The sequence below is a fragment of the Cornus florida genome, unplaced genomic scaffold (genome assembly GCF_030987335.1).
Source record: "Cornus florida cultivar Cherokee Brave unplaced genomic scaffold, ASM3098733v1 CherokeeBrave_3.0.0_Hap2_Chr05, whole genome shotgun sequence".
NCBI classification, from domain to species: domain Eukaryota; kingdom Viridiplantae; phylum Streptophyta; class Magnoliopsida; order Cornales; family Cornaceae; genus Cornus; species Cornus florida.
The window spans coordinates 101,918,345-101,935,893 of record NW_026775575.1 but is presented as its reverse complement, the minus strand read 5'-3'; the positions used below and the strand labels follow the sequence as shown (position 1 = coordinate 101,935,893).

At 31.9% G+C, this 17,549-nt stretch overlaps 1 pseudogene; it reads right to left on the bottom strand.

Annotated features, from left to right (window-relative positions):
* Nucleotides 1–8,334: 8,334 nt before the first annotated feature.
* On the bottom strand, nucleotides 8,335–10,507 carry LOC132308049 (protein DOWNY MILDEW RESISTANCE 6-like; annotated as a pseudogene).
* Between the last annotated feature and the right edge of the window lie 7,042 nt (nucleotides 10,508–17,549).

Genomic DNA, 17,549 nt, shown 5'->3' with positions numbered 1-17,549 from the left:
TTTTTTCAGTTCATTTTTTCTTTTTCTTTTTCTTTATTTATTTATTCTTCTTTTTCTTTCTTTTTCTTCTTCTTCTTCTCTCGAGTCTCGACTCTCTCCTGGCAGATTTGTTTTTATTTTTCTTCTTCTTTTTATTTTTTAATTTTTTTTTTCTCCAGTTTTATTCTTCTTTTTCTTTTTTTCTTCTTTTCTTCTTCTTCTTCTCTCAAGTCTCGGCTCTCTCCTGGCAGAATGGCAGATTTTTTTATTATTTTTTTATTTTTCTTCTTATATATATATATATATATATATATATATATATATTTGTGTGAGGTACTTTATATTTTCCTGCTTGGAAGCCTTGGATTAGATTACTACAATGTATTGCTCTCACTATTTTTTTATTTATTTGTGTGAACAACTGTATTTGTTCCATTCTAACATGTTGTTGATTTGAGGAAATGCATTTTTATCTAATTTTGTTAAAATGAAATAATTAGTTAAGTGTACTATAAATTATAGAAGACAATCTCAAATTGTAAATAGCTCATGTACTGTTAAAATGAAATAATTTTGTTAAAATGAAATAATTACTCATGTACTGTTATATTATTTTCATATAATTAGGTTCTATTATTGAAAGAATGTTTAGTTGTTAAATCACTCACCCAAAAATGAAAAATAGAATCAATGATGGTGCTTATAGAAAATTAAATTGATTTGATTTGAAAATATATCACATCATTGTGGTTTTTACAAGATAAATTCATAATTTCTATTTAATGCATCCAAACATGGTGCTTGCAGCTTGCAAAAATGTTTTATTCATGCGTAATGAAAATTAGATTTGATTTGACTTAAAAATAATAATAGCACATCCATCATCCATTCATCTGTTTTTTGCATGAAATAATATTCTGCTTTTTGCATTTTGCCAAAGCTTTGTATTTATTTTTTTAAATTGAAATGTTAATATTGCTAATTGCTTTGAAGCTTTATATTTATTTATTTATTTTTGTCAGAGTTGTTGCAGACACTGATTACATGATGCTATTATTTTGTTATCTTGAATTTGATTGTAGTTTGTACTTTAAAAGATGCCTAGTGATGGTTTAAGAAAGGATCCGGCAAGGAATTACTCACATTTGGAGAATCCAAAAGATACAAATGCCGTCACTTGTAATTTTTTGTGCAAAAGTTACGAGAGGAGGTATTTATCGGGCTAAGCAACACTTAGTTGGAGGGTATAGAAATGTGAGTGCATGCACAAGATGCCCATCTAGTGTTAGAGAAGAAATTAAAGAGTACATGAGTAAGAAAAAGGAAGAAAAAGATCAAATGAATTTGTTACCTAGTGATGAAATTAATTCATTGATGGAAAAGATGCGGATGACGTTATGGAAGTTAACAATCGGGGAAAAAGGGCCGTTTGTGCAGGTAGTGGCAGTGCTAGTGTCAATTCCTCAAAGAGGCAAAAACAAAAGGGACCGATTGATTTATATTTCACTCCCAGACCGAAAATTGTGGTACAAAAAAGAAAAGAGGGAGGGAAACAGACAACCATTAATGATGCATGCAAGAAAGAGTTGAGAGGAAGAGCGTGTGCTGCTTTTGCAAGGTGGATGTATAATGCAGGAATTGCATTCAATGCTGTTAAGTATGATAGCTTTACCAAGGTTGTTGAAGTAATTGGACAATATGGTCCTGGCATGAAACCACCTAGTTGTCATGAGGTGAGAGTTCATTTGCTTAGGAAGGAATTGGATAATACCAATGCTTTGATGAATGACCATAGAGAGGAGTGGTCAAAATTTGGATGCTCATTAATGGCAGATGGGTGGACAGACAAGAGAGGGAGAACATTGCTTAATTTCCTAGTAAATAGTCCAAGGGGAACCATGTTTATTGAATCGATAGATACTTCTTCTTTTTCGAAGGATGGTGACAAGATGTTTGACTTACTTAATAAATTTGTGAACCGCATTGGAGTAGCAAATGTCATCCAAGTAGTCATAGATAGTAAATCAAGCAATAAGTATGCCGGTAAGAATGTTCAATGTTTATAACTTTTAGAGTTTACATTCTTTACAAATATATATATATTTTAAATCAATTTTGATTTACTCATTTTCTTTATATCATTTTTTCTTTTTTCCGTTTGCTTTCTTTTTTCCGTTTGCTCATTGCTTGACTTGATGTTGGAAGACATTGAGAAAATACCATCCATCTCTAGAACAATGTAGAGGACAGTAGAGTTGAATAGTTATATTTGTATGCGTCCAAAGTTGTTGAACATTATGAGGAACTTTACTCATAAAAAGGAGTTGCTTAGGCCTGCTAAGACTCGATTTGCTACATGTTTCATCACATTATCAAGTATTCACAAGCAAAAGAATAACTTAAGAAAGATGTTTACTTCAGAAGAATGGAATCGTAGTAAATGGGCGAAAGAGGAAGCCGGTAAAAGAGTTGCTTCTTATTTTTTGATGCCTTCCTTTTGGAACAACATTGTCTTTATCCTTAAGGTTTTCGGTCTTCTTATTCCAGTTTTGAGATTAGTTGATGGCGAGAAAAAGCCTCCCATGGGATACATTGATGCAGCTATGGATAGGGCTAAAGAAACCATTGCAAAATCATTTGAGGGAGTAGAAGATAAATACTCAGATATTTTTGAAATAATTGATAAGAGGTGGAATGTTCAACTTTATCGTCCTTTGCATGCAGCAGGTTATTATTTGAACCCAGAATACTTTTATTCAAATCCAAAAATTGAAGAAGATGAAGACATTGCAAAGGGTTTGTATGCATGCATTGCAAGGTTAGTCCCGGATGTCAAAGACCAAGACAAAATTAATGAGGATCTATCCTTATATTCTAAAGCTGAAGGCCTCTTTAGTAATCCTTTTGCTATTAGACAGAGAAGTACACGAGGACCAGGTAAAGTGGTAAAGTATATTAAGTTAGTATAGCTAAGTGTTAAAATTATTTTGACAGTAGAGTCGATAGAAAGATGAAGCTAAAGTTGCTAAACATCATTACTAATTTTTTTTAATAGCTAATTGGTGGGAAGCTTATGGCAAGTCAACAAAACTTCTCCAAAAGTTTGCTATAAAGGTTTTAAGCCTTACTTGCAGTTCTTCTGGTTGCGAACGAAATTGGAGCGTGTTTGAGCATGTAAATATATATTATCTACTAACTAGGTTTATAATTTAATTGTTGAAAATCAAAATTTTAATTTTTTATACTTATTAGTTAAAGTTGAATTTATTACAGCTTCATAACAAGAAAAGAAATAAACTCGCTCAAACAACTTTAAATGATTTAGTGTTCATCAAATATAATAGAGCATTGAGGCATCGATATAATATGTGTGACACTCTTGATCCCATTTTACTCGATGACATTGATGAGAGCAACGAGTGGTTGATGGGGAGGATGGATGATTCTGATGCAGAATATGATCTAGTCTTTCAAGATAATTCCTTGACATAGGGTGATGTTGCTAGTTTTGCTGGTATTGGAGAGGATAACAGGTCGCACCGGTGTACTAGATCAAAATTTAGTTCTAGTTCACGGTTACCAACAAAGGGAGTAGGAAGTTCTTCAGTTCGACTTATGGATGAGGATGATTCAGATGAGATAGAAGAGGATCCTGAGAATTATGAATCATTTAGTGACGATCAAAATATTGTTATGCTTATTGATGATGAGGATGATATTTAGATTCGTTACTGTTGTCTTCTTAGGAACAAATGATGTTTATGTTTGTTTTAGTTTTATCTCATAATTCTCCTTAGTTGACTTTTGCATCTTTATGTTAATATGTTTGATTATTCACTGTTTAACTCAAGTACTTGATTTACTTGGTTTTGGCATCTTTATGTTGAATATTTAACTTAAGTAATTCATTTAGTTGACTTTTGCATCTTTATATATACTATTGCATCTTTAATACTTTATTGGGTGGGTTTTGTTTGTTTTTTTTTTCAACGTACGCCTTGCTTCAGTCGGGCGCGCGCCTCGCCTTGCGCCTTACGTCTTGCGCCTCAGGCTCCAGGAGGCATTTGCGCTTTTGTGCGCCTTGAGCCTTTAACAACTATGGTTGTGTCTAATTACTATAGTTATACCCTCTTTAATAATTTATATAAGAATTTTGAACATTACATTATCTTGTAATCAAATGTACATAATGCAAATTAATAACTAAGGTATGATATATATATATATATATATATATACACACCTTTTTAACTTATTCCTTTCTCTCTGTTTCTGCCTCCCTCTGTTTTTCTTCTTTGAAATTACTGTATTCTGGGTATAATTATCATAAAATAATTCCCTACTTGGACATCAACTTCACTTTACACACTCATGTCAATGAGGATCTCAATTGCAAATATACCAACCTATGCAGGAGCCATAATTTGAGCATGACCCTCTACATGAATCTCTCCCTCGATTTCCCCATCACCGTTGAGCATGAGCTTAAGCCTCCCTTCACTCAGTAATTTTTCAGATCGAATGTCTCTATAACAATAAAAAGGAGTTTTCAATAGATAAGATAATAAGAGCATATGTAGCAACGAAAATTGAATACATATATAGGTCACCAATGATGATTGTTGTTCTTTTTTCTTTGAAAATGATAGAAGTACAAGGTACAGTTTTAGCACTAGTTGTGACACAATTCCTGCACTGAAAGTTTAAATCTAAACTTGTGTTTGCAAGTTTGTTCATTATATTGAGCAATCCAACAAACCATGGCATTAGCATATAATTTAGTTTGGGTTTTATTATATCCGGTTTTGGGATTGTTTGGTTTAGTTTATCTTATTCTTGGACAAAAGGAAGTTTACTTTATTCTTATCCCAAACTAGGGCTGCAACTCAGGCGGGCCCAGTCCAAAATAACCCGAGCCCAGCCCGAAATTTTGTGGGGTTGGGCAAGGTTTTTCTAATTTCGGTTTGCGCCTGGGCTGTATATTTTGAGCCTAAATTTAATTCGGACTGGGCTTGGATTGATATGGATGAAACCCGAAACCTAACCCGTGCCCGAAATTATTATATATATTTATAATTAGACTTAAGTTACAAGATTGTATTAGCTAAATTGGTAGTGTGTTTTGAATTTATGTTTAAGATTTCAAGTACAAGTCATGGGTGTAGCATTAATTGAATTATTTTTTACACACAAATTCTTCTGAGGTTGGCTTAGTGTGGGCTGGGCTCGAGCTGGGCTTATGCCGAAGATTTTCTATATAGGCCTAGCTCGAGATGAGTGTCAAGCCCGCCCAACCCGTCTGAGTTGCAACCTTATCCCAAACAAACAAAATGGTCATTTTACATGACTTATATTTATATTTATTAATATATTCTACTAAAAATAGGGTATTATCATTATTTTAAGTCCCCATAGAATTATTTGCACCAAATCAATAGTATAGAGGAGTTTTAAACTACAGAGAAACTATTTTGCATTATATTGATAATAGAGGAGAGTTTTCTACAGTTAACTCTTTTGTAATCGCCATAACTTGGTAGATCATGAGAAGGAGGAGTCTCGGCAACTACTTGAGAAGACATTGAGGTACTGAGAGCAATGAGATCGAAAGTCGTTGTAAGAAGATTTGAGTTCATATGATACCCAAAGATTTTTGTTTTGCTAAAGCACGCATCCGAACAAGACAAGCCTGCATGTTCAATCACAGCACATATGGTATTTTGAAAAATTATTACATGATTCGATATTAGATGGTTTCCACTAATAAAAAATCTTAGTAAGAACAAAATTGATATAATTGTTTGTGTCAAGTTGTGATTTGTCCAAACTAACTTATGCAGCCCGGGACATGTAAAAATTTATGATGGTGTTTTTTCAATGTGTGTAGGTGTGTGCATATGAAACAATCCTACACTTTTTTATTAACAGGAGGTGGTTGATTGATTGACACTAGGAGAGAAGATGATTAGCCCTGTATATGAAATTAACAATCCTGCACTTTCTTTGAAAACCGACATGAGTGGTACTTTGAGATCTCTGAAAGATGATTTCTTCTTATCTAGATAAGGTGAACCAATCGATGTGTATGGTCCATGAAGAAAGACCTTCTGAAAGAGGATTTCTTCTTTATCTTTACTTCAATCATTCCACTTACACTATGAGAATGGTGACACAAATCATTTAATAAAATTTAGATATACAGTGTGTGAATGCAATTGAGTCTTAGTGAGCACCGATGCACAAGGTGGTTAATTGAGGCTGTACGTGATTGGTGTAAAACGGTGGGTGATGAATTTATTAATTTATACCAAAATTTGTCACAAGCCAAAATTTTCGCATGCACTTAATACTCCTCGTGAGCTAGTTGAAGTTTCGCAACTACTCGGTACGAGTTCTACAATGTTACTGACTCGTCAGAGGTGAGGTGCTAAAATTGAATTCTCTCTGCCATCTTGAAATTTCGCAAAGCAGTAACAATATAAATTGTCTTTGAACTATTGAAATGTCTCTATTTATTATTATTTCATTTTACCATATAATTCTCTTTTTATCTATGATATTATTACTAGAATTAAAATAAAATATTTGACATTTTCCTACGAAGAAAGTCTTAGTTTCATCATGATAATTGTTACTGTTGTTATGTTCTAATTTAATCATTTTCTAAATATGCACTTAGAAAAGAAATATTGTGTTCTTTACTTTCTTTGGGCTTTTTCTTTATTGATGTGTATTTTTAGAATATATTGTATAATATATTCTAACCTTATATAGGATTATCTTGTATATGATTACCATATATATAGTTATCATATATATAGAGTTTACTTGTTCATCATACATAACCCTCCTATATAAACCCCTCTTGTATACATCTTATTTCACATTAATATAATATAAGAGTTCTCTATTTTGTATTTAACATGTATTTTTTCTATAAAAATAAAAAATAAAAAAAATTCTGATTAGATTGTTAATTATATCGTATTGATGGTACTTTTTATGATTAAATTATAAGTTACATCAATAGTACTTAAGTCTACATTGACCTTTCTAAACATATATATTGATTTCAAGGTTGAAATATATGACATTTTATTTTTATGATTCCAACCGTGTTATTTTGACATTTATATTGTAAATCAAGCGTCTCTATAAGACCGCACGAAAGGAATTAATGATTTTCCTTCACCATTATTTTAGTGAGGAATTAAAGACTTTGTACCTAATGATTAAGGAACGGTATGAGTGTCGAAAAAATCATATCCTTCATATCCTTTCAAAAGTTCGATATGATTTGGTGGTTGGATTTGAAAACTATGAGTAAGTATAATCAGCTCATTGCTGAAGTTACATGAAGAGAAAGTTCTTATGAGGATATGTTAGAAAAAATATACTCCACATTTCATACCGCGAATGTGCTCCTGGCTTGGACCCAACGTAGGACTAGATTTTTTATATTTTTATTTTATACCTCAATTTTTTTAGAATTTATAAAGATACCCCCACTAAAATTAAAATTTGCCTCCATAAAATTCTTTTTCTTTTCTTTTCTTTTCTTTTTTTTTTACATTTTATACTTCAAATTTTTGAAAATTTTTGAATATGCCCCCACTAAATTTAATATTCACCCCCATTGGAATTTTTTTTTTTTTTTTTTTTTGCATTTTATACTTTAAATTTTTAAAAATTTATGAAGATAACTCATTGAAATTATAAAAATAGACCAACTATATAAGTTTGCCCCCACAAAATAAAAGGCCGTCCCCTTCACAAAATTTTCTGGATACGTCACTGCTCTTAGATCAACAATATCAATAGCGATGTTACAAAATATTCTACGTTGGTATCATGTTTATTAATGATTGAACAAAACAATGAGCTTTTGATGAAAAATCAGAATTCCTATTCGGTCAGATTGACAACATTTCTTCAAGCGAATATAGCTTCATTTTACTATCATGGTCCCGATCTATGTATGAATGCGGTAAAGGGAACCATGGTAACCGTGATAAACATTATTTCTCAATATTTTTCACAAGGAATTCCACACCTCATCACCAAAAGTGAAATACAAATGAGATCAAGAACAACAAAAAAAGGAGTTTTTATTTACGACAAATTTCATAGCAAATTGTACAAATTTAGTTGCAAAAAGTCTCAGACAAAAAACAATTTAATGCGACAAAAATAATTTTACTTTTTCGGTTGAAAATATGGTCTCGCCACTATCAAATTTTATACGGAAAAAGTTACGTCAGAAATAATGACTTTTGCAACTAAAATATCTTGTTATCAAGGTGGTGTCTTGCATTTTAGAATTTAGCAGCAGCAGCTAAACATATAAACACACAAACAAGAACTACCGCTGTTACTTTATTTATGCCCATACATGGGTTGTACCTTGCAAATTCAATTCACTACACAACTTCACTCATATATATAACATATTGATAATTTTAGGAGCTTCATTTGTTGACTTGTAGGTCAATCATGGCTTGCAATGGGTTTTTTCCTATGGCGCCGTTTCGATGTAGTTCCATGAACTCTTTGTATTTGACGTCTCCATATTTGATCTCGCTCTCTCCATCCATTAGCGGGCTTGCAGGTGCAACTTTGGTCATTAGCCCAGGTCCATTGCCAACGGCTATTGATATCCTCGTTCTTTGTGTATTTGTCACGCCTCGATGCTTCAAAGTTTTGTACCTTCCATTGCTCAATATCTAAGATCACAATTTTTTTTTTTATTTATTATTATCCAAGGTTTAAATAAGGATATAACCTCAAACTAAACCTAATTTGAGAATATGATTTTTAGAAAATTAGACGGCTTCCATGAACCAATTGTCATCTAGTCTAATGGTATAATCTCCTCATTCTCAAAGAGGAGGGAGAAGGTCGTTTCTGAACATTTAGACTCAACCTTGGTCTGAAATACATGCTAACTATTCATTACCATCTAACCTCTAAGCAATTAATATCCTGTATATATTGTTAAATTAGAATTACAAACTGTAACAGACAAACCTCCAAGTAATCTCCTACGTTGACAACAAAAGTCCCTGGCATGTGTCCAACGGCAACCCACTCTTCCTTGTGTTGAACTTGTAAGCCATCAACGTCATTTTGCATCAAAACTGTTAGTCCACCATGATCAGAATGTGGTGGTATGGCAAGTGTTCAGTGTGGCTCTGGACATGGAGGGTAATAATTAGCACCAACCACCTGCAAACCTTCTCCAAGTGACTTCTCTATGTAATCAGAGTCGAGTCCTAAGCTTTCTGATAGTGCACTTGCTATCTTCAGGTGCAACTGCCAAACCTCCTCTACAAATTCCTTCGCTATGCACCTTTAATTCACAGATTTTGATTAATTTTGTAAAATGAAATTGAGAAAAATATGGTTCATTTATTTAAACATCTACTTACTTGTAGTTGGAGGGAGTGTTTGGCCAAAGATGAAAGCTAGTATGAAGAGGACGGCCATGATGCCTCAAATAGTCCCTCCACATAGCTTGCTTCATGGATGCATTCACGCTTGTTCCATACTTAACAGGTGGATTCTTCGGATCGTCTGAAGCATATTTCATCTTCTCTTCCAAGGAGAGATTGAAAAATCCTACTACAGCCTCCAACATTTCCTCCATTAGAGATATCTTTATCCCGTGATTAACAACCTGTTCATTTTTATTTTGGTAAATTATTAATTTCATATTAATAAAAGATACAATATATTAATGTGTAAAACATGTAAATAGTGTTGTGAAATTAAACAAAAAAAAAAATACTTGGCTGGTCCAAAATTTAGAGTGTCGTCCAAGACAGTAGCGGATACAGAGAGTTCAGAATCGCAACATCATAATTGTGAAAATTATCAAAATACTCTCGCACTAGGATAACATAACAAGTTAAATCCGCGGAGTTGGACTTTGATATACAGTATTTATCAGGCTCCCGTGCAAGACATTGGCGATCAATGCCAAAAATGAATTTTTGAATAAGAAAACTTACTCTGAAGATTCCCCACTCGACACAGGCAGAGTCAATGGCCTGAATAGTGGTGATTCTAGACTCCGCGGATCCATTGAGACCGCTTAAATCGATGACAGGAATTGAAGCATGGCTGACTGATAAAGGACTTGTGGTGAATGGCAAAACATATTGTGAAGGCAGTGTAAGAAAATTAGGCAGCATATCAGTAAGGTACTTGACCCCTTTTTTGTAATCATCACTCTCATAGGCAGCAATCTCCTTTTTGTAATCGCCATTGCTTCGCAGCTCATGAGCAGGAGGAGGAGTCTCGATGGTGGCAAGTACTTGAGAAGACATTGTTTACCTGGTGGTGTGTGATTGAATTGAAAGCACGTTAAAATCTAGGGTTGATTTAAATAGGCATCGTTGTGGCCAAAAGTTGTTTGTTCAGCTAATTAAAGGCCGTGTCTTGACAAGACAGAGCAGTCCCATGTACACTTTTTTTCTTTTTCTTTTTCTTTTTTTTTTTTTCGTCCCTGATACATAAAAGAGGAAGAATACAAAAGGATAGTTCAGTATCTGTGGCTTGAAGCAACACTACTGAGGCCAAACTGTCCAAATACCTTCTAGATGGTGTTTGCTCAATTGGGTTAGGCACTCTACCATGCATTGCAAAGAATCATACGTTTTGTTTGAACACCACACGGTTATTTCCTAGGATTCTCTCTATCTCCAAGGACCCGCACACCACTTCGTTCTAATTTACACAAGGTTATTTCCTAAGTTAGGTTATTTCCTAAGTTAGGCAGTTAGCTCTCCAATAACCCACCCACCACTTTCAATATAGAAGAAATGGTTACTTATTTACTAGTTACTCTCGTCGTCCCAAAGTTGTTAGTTTTATTTTGGAGATTTTAATTTTTTATGATAGTGTGCTAAATTTTTAAAGTTAATCCTTACTAAAAGATACTTCCTATGTCCCAAAATACATGTCCTGTAGAGGGAATTCAACTTTTTATGGTAATGGAGTTTTAATAGCTTTTTATTATATTGATAAGAGTGAAGTTTCAAATATACTCTTACTAAAAAACAAAATAGTGCTCCGTAATTAGTGCAGTTATTTAGTTAAAAGAGTAGTTTGGGAATGTTATAAAAATTCTGGGACATGTTTTTGGGGACATCCCAAAATGGAAAAATGAACAACTATTTTGAGATAGAGGAAACAAAAAATTACTTCGTAATTAGTGCACAATTCAATGTCAATATGATAGTCCAGGTATATTATGCAAAAAGTACACTCATTTTTTTGGAATGAACATGTATTTTGGGACATCTCTAAATAAAAAGATGAACAAAAATATTAGGAGGCAGGGAGTACTATTTTCTATCTCACTGGTGACCCACCCAACACTAAGATCCTTCTTCTACGACTTTCGGCATTTCTTCCATTGGTCGTTCATTGTTATCATTAAGGGTGGTAAAGTTCGACACGATCCGTTAACACGACTCGAACATGACACCATATAAACGAGTTTGGGTTGATTTTAAATGAATTCAGATCATACATAGGTTGACATGATTAACCTAATTAATTAATCTTGTTGTGTTAAAATTGAGGGGTTCAATTTATGTAACTCATTAATAAATGTTTAAATGTGTACAATTAATTCATTTCAACATTTTTTTTTTTTTTTTTTGGTCATAATTCATTGCAACATAAACCCTCACAAAAATATACCATAGCTCCTTAGTTGTCATTATTAATTGGGTTCTGTAACAACTATCTAAACTTGTGTTTTTAAAATTACTATCTTGTGAACTAGAAGTTATTTAGTAATTTGGTTGGATTGAGACTTACATTAATTTTTTTATTGAAGATTATAAATAATTTAAATAATTTAATTTCTACTTTTCCAAATAGGTCGTTAAACAGATTAACACAAGTAACCCGTTTGAGAGTCTTTGACATGATTATTAAACGGGTCAGGTTAGTATTGACATGTTTAGTATAATATCCTTAGGCAAACATGACGCAATTAGGACTCACAAACACGAATTGGCCATAATCGTCATCATTTCTACCTTTATCCTATATAGAAGTGGGCCATATAAATTCTCTTAGTTCATCTTTTTCTATTATACACAATGTCCTTTTACATTTAAGTTTCTCAATTTGTTTTTAATTACTCCATCCACTTAAATTTTGTCAAACATGAAGTAAAACACATGTAACGCTAATAAAGACAACATAGTTAGAATAATTTCAAAAGATATTAACGCAGATGGTATGAGATCAACCTCTCATCAAAGGAGAGGTTTTCTTTTCATGAAAGCATGCAAAGAAACAAAATGCAAGAAATAAATAAACAAAAATACAAGTAAACATGCAATATGAAAAAGATAAAGAAATATTACGTTCATGTGATCTTTCTAGAAAAAATAAATAAAGAAATAATAAAAATAAAATGCTAAAATGGTCCTACATATTATTTGTGCATAATAATAAAAGTAACTCGATGCTTGATGAGCTGACTTATCCTAAGCATTAACATATCCAACCCAAGAAATGTATAAGGAAGACGGTGTCGGTGATTGAAAGCGGTGAACGGTGGTGAAAGTAGATGGCGGTAGTAGAGGGGGAAAGCGGTGGTAGTGATGGTGGTGGTGAAAGAGTATCACTATTTCAATATTATGATAAATATATATATATATATATATATATATATATATATATATTGTGATAATAGTATTATATATTATACAATATTATAAAACAATATAATAAACTATATAAAAAGAAACCTGATAAATTATTAAGTGGTCCAGGATCACCATGTCATTGATGCTCCAAACAATCCTCAATTCCCATATCAGCATTTTTAAATATGACTTCGTACATAAAAAATCTGACATAAATTAATACTGTAATACCCGTTTTACTATTTTACTCTTCTGAAAATGCCCAAGGGGTATATATGCCACTAATCTCATAGTATAAGGGTATTATGTGCACATTACTCTTTTTTCTTTTTTTCTTTTCTGAAACTTTTTTCTTTTTATGTCTTTAAACTTTTTTTAAAATTTTTTTTGGGAATTGGTAGATTGAGGATTTGAATTTTTTGATATTTCAGTTTACTATTTTCTACTATTTTTTTTTTCGTACCACCATTATTAAACAAAAAAAAAAAATTCCCAATATCAGTGTGCATTGGTTTCAGAGTTTGGAGTAATTTGTTTTCTTTAATTTGCACTTTATTTTCATTTTTTATTTTTCATTTTTGTCTATACTTTTCTTTTATATTTGTATTTGTATTTATATTTTCTATTTTTATCTTTACTTGTCCATTACCAACGTCCTTTAATAGTGTTCTTTTCAGTCATTTTATAAATTTATTTATTTTTATATATTTTCTAAAATGGTTTAGTAAGGATAATTTAGTCAACTTGAGGTTTAAATTTGTTAGAGGGTTTTATTTGCACCAAATTGAAATTTTAGGGGTGTTTTTTTACACGTAAGGGATGTCCTCCAATAGTGTCCTCTTCGGTCATTTTGTAAAATTATTTATTTTTATATATTTTATAAAATGTTTCAGTAAGGGTAATTTAGTTCACTTAAGGTTTAAATTTGTCAGAGGGACTTATTTGCATCAAATTGATACTTTAGAGGTGATTTTTGCACGTAAAGAATGTGATATGCATTGCAAGCATACTTTAGAAGTGTTTTCTGCACGTACCCTATAATACGTAATAATTTAGTAGAAATAGTCTAAAAGTTATATGTACATAATTAGAAAACAAAATGCAATGAACTCTTTTAGGGTGTAAAGATTATTTCTCATTTAAAGTTTGAATAGAAAAAATTGAATTGCAAATCACTAACTCTATTTAGTAGATGATTCTTCTCTATTCATTCTGGATGCTAATTTACTTATCCACGACTGTTTCAGTATCCTTTTATGCCTTTAGTTTTCACGTCAGAAGGTCATAGTTTTGTGAGTTTTTAATGATATAGTATCAATCTGAAAATACTATTTCGTTTAGCAATGTTATATTGTTTTTTTTTTTTTTTTTAATTTAAATAAAAAAAAAACCTATTTTAATTTCACCAAGGGTTAATTTTCTCCTCTCTGTTTGTTGTTGTTGTTGATTTTTTGGCTGAATCATATTTTCGATTTTATAAGTGCACAATTATTGATATTTCTAAATTAAGTGATCTCCTTTAAATTGACCTTGTTTTTTTTAGACGATTTCGACGAATCCATTTTGACCTGAAAAGACCCTAATTTGATCAGAAACGGCCCAACTCGCAAAAATCGACGCTTTTCGGCCGACTTAAATCGTTTAGGGTTCAGAAATTGTGTTTTCCCAATTTTGAATATTTCAATATTTTCGTTAGAAGACTAAATGGATTCGAATTACTATAATCTTTTGTATTTAGTAGTTTTTAATAATTTGGTTAATTTCTTTCCTTATTTTCATAGAATATTTGGAACAAGTTTGTTTTTGAGCCGTTTCCTTATGCTGCAAGTTTCTGTATATTTTTAGATTTTTTTTTTTATTTTTTTATTTTATATATATATATACTATTAGGGATTCTTATTTATACATACATGTACTACAATGCAGGTGATTCATCTATTTATCAATAAAATATCAGATTCTTTTGCGAATTCTCTTTTTTTCTTGTGGATTCAAGGTACATTACTTTGTAATTTCAAGAAAACCTTCGTTCCTTGTGAACATTTGATTGATTTCGCCACGTTATCCATTTTTTATGGTTCTTTCTCATGTACTCCCCTACATTATCCTTTGTTCCTATTTAACAAGTAATTGCATAGCTTACAAGATTATTATGTAGCAGTAACTTTTTTAATTTGAAATTAGACATCACTGTAATGAGTCTTCAGATCACTTGTATTTTTACTGCTATTTGCGTTAGAAAGTGGGGTGGGGAGGCGTTTTTCCTGGGTCCTCTAGGATTAGTCTGAGTGAAGCCTCGGATACCCCGGGTTGTCCAAAAAAAAAAAAACCCTACTTTCATTTATATATATTTAGATATTGTTTCATTTCTCTTCCTCAATTTTATTTATTTATTTTTTATTATTATACTGAATTTTCATCCCTTGTTGCAATTGTCTTGATGGTGACAGTTCGTTGGTTTCAAACTCAACAAAATGCAGTCAATCTTGGTATGGAATGGGTGGTGAGTTACATATCACACGACGTTTTGTAACATTATATAATAGGGACTCACCTCCACACTTACATAAATTGAATTAATTTAATTCTTAAATCATTATTCTAGATTAATGCATGGAAAGTTAAACCATTATGGCTAGTGGGAATAGAAGAACATGACTAAAATGCAGATCATCACCTTATCCTCATATTTATTTACCAAAATGAAGGATTAGAACCTCATCTCTTTGGTTTTACACAACCGATCACCTTGGAACTCACAAACCAGTTGAAATGATAAACTTGAAATCTTAAATGGTGTGATCAAATCCTTCATTTATGATTAAGTTTACTTTGGAGATTAAGTGTTGCATAAAAATCATGGTTTCTTGAAATAGAACTCAATAAATTCATAGATAAGGTTATTCTTTGAGAGGTTTTCATTCAAGTGTAGCATTTGTGAGTTGTTTAGTGAGAGTTTTGACTAAAATATTCTGATATGATTTCAGTTACGTTTGGCTTCTTGGAGTCTTGTCTTAGAATGCTTTGGGGTGGAGTTTTTGAAATTTGAGTTTGGAATTGGAATTTCTTGTTGTGAATTGGGGTTTTGATAATAGAGGAAGCAAAAAAGGGCTAGTTTGGTGTGGTGGAATGGAACGAGAACGAAAGTGGAAATGGAATGGAATGGTCATTCATTTTGTTTAAAGGTGGAATGATTTTGATGAAATGACCATTCTCTAAGAATAGTGGGGAATGATTATTCCAATTTTAAAATTGGCACCAAACACAAGAATGAAAAAAAAAAAAAAAATCATTCCATTTCATTTTCTTTTATTCCATTCCACCACATCAAACTAGTCAGAGTACAGTTGTTATAGATTTGGGGCTTTGTCGTTTGATAACATATGAGAGAGAAAGAGGTTGCAATGATGATATCAAAAGAGAGCGAGAGAGAGAGAGTTTGGGCGGTGGTGGTAGAGAGTGAGTGTTGGGCGGTGGTGTAGATATTAAGAGGAGGACTTTCTGAAAGATGATTTCAATTAGTGTTACTAGGTCAACAAATTATTAATGCAATTTTAATGTGTTGTGTGTGACTGTGTGAATGCAATTGAGCCTTTGTGGAATTTGAATTGCACAAGGCGGTGAAACGTGTAGGCCTGTGGCGTTATGTTTTGAGAGCTGTGATTTGTATGTAAAACGGTGACAACATAGATATTTGAAACATAGTGAATGAAAACTTCTCTGAGTCTCGAACTATTTTTATTTTTCTTCGATTTGTCCTTTCTTTTTTAACTCTGTAATTATATATTTATATCAAATTTATAACACTTAATCATGCAACTGAAATGAAATTTTTCTTTCTCATACCAAATAGCAAGAAAATTAATCATCTATATTAATTTCTTAGTGTTACTAAAATAGTATAATGCATACTTAATTTTTTTTTCACTAAAGCTTACAAATTCCTTAGACTACATATTTTTCGCAAGCTAAAATTTTGCCTGCGTTCTTTACTTCGTTACTTTCTGCAAATATGAAATTTCGCTTACACTTCATACTTTTTGGGAGTCTGAAATGTCTTGAATCGATACTCCATTTTTATGTGGGCCTGAAGTTTAGCAAAATTGGCATCATTGTTTTCATACAAAGTGTTTTGTGAGACTAAAGTTTTAAATGGATAATTTATTATTAAAATGATGGGATAACGCCACTGTTGTTAGTAACACTTTCTCACAAACGTATGCATGTTCTAATTATATGATGTGTTTCATTTAGTCTTTCAGTTGTGATCAATTTTATGCTTTCAAATATTATTATTGTTATTATTATTATTTGTGTAATAATCAATTTTGCTTCACAAATAATTTCTTACTTATAATCTGAATTTTTTTATCTTTTATTTTTTAATTTTTTCTAGAACATGTGCAGTGTGCTTTTCTTCAGCCTCAGCCACCAAGAAGGGATTTATTAAATTAGTATGTTGTTGGACTTGGACTAAGTACGATTAATTATGTTATTAGACTTGACTTTAGTTGCATTGCAAGTGTCAATATCTCAAATATAATTATTGTTAGAAAGTTCTTATTACATCACTTGGATTATATAATTTTGATTCATCATAATTCGTGACATAAATAAATGTGTCAGCTTTTGTTCAATAATTACTTTTCATATTTGTTGTCATTCATCTTAGTAAATAAACATGAAAATAATTTTTTTAGGAAGAAGGAACTTGGAAGTGATTTAGAAAAACTACAGTACATCTTTATGTGCTACAATTATCATGTGAAAAATTATTGTATGTCCCGGACCATTGGTGTCAACTTATTATCAATTGACATATTCTTTCTCGGAGAGACAACTTTTCTATCAAATTCATTCATAGAGGGGGAAACAAAGTGGCTCATTGGTTAGCCCAAT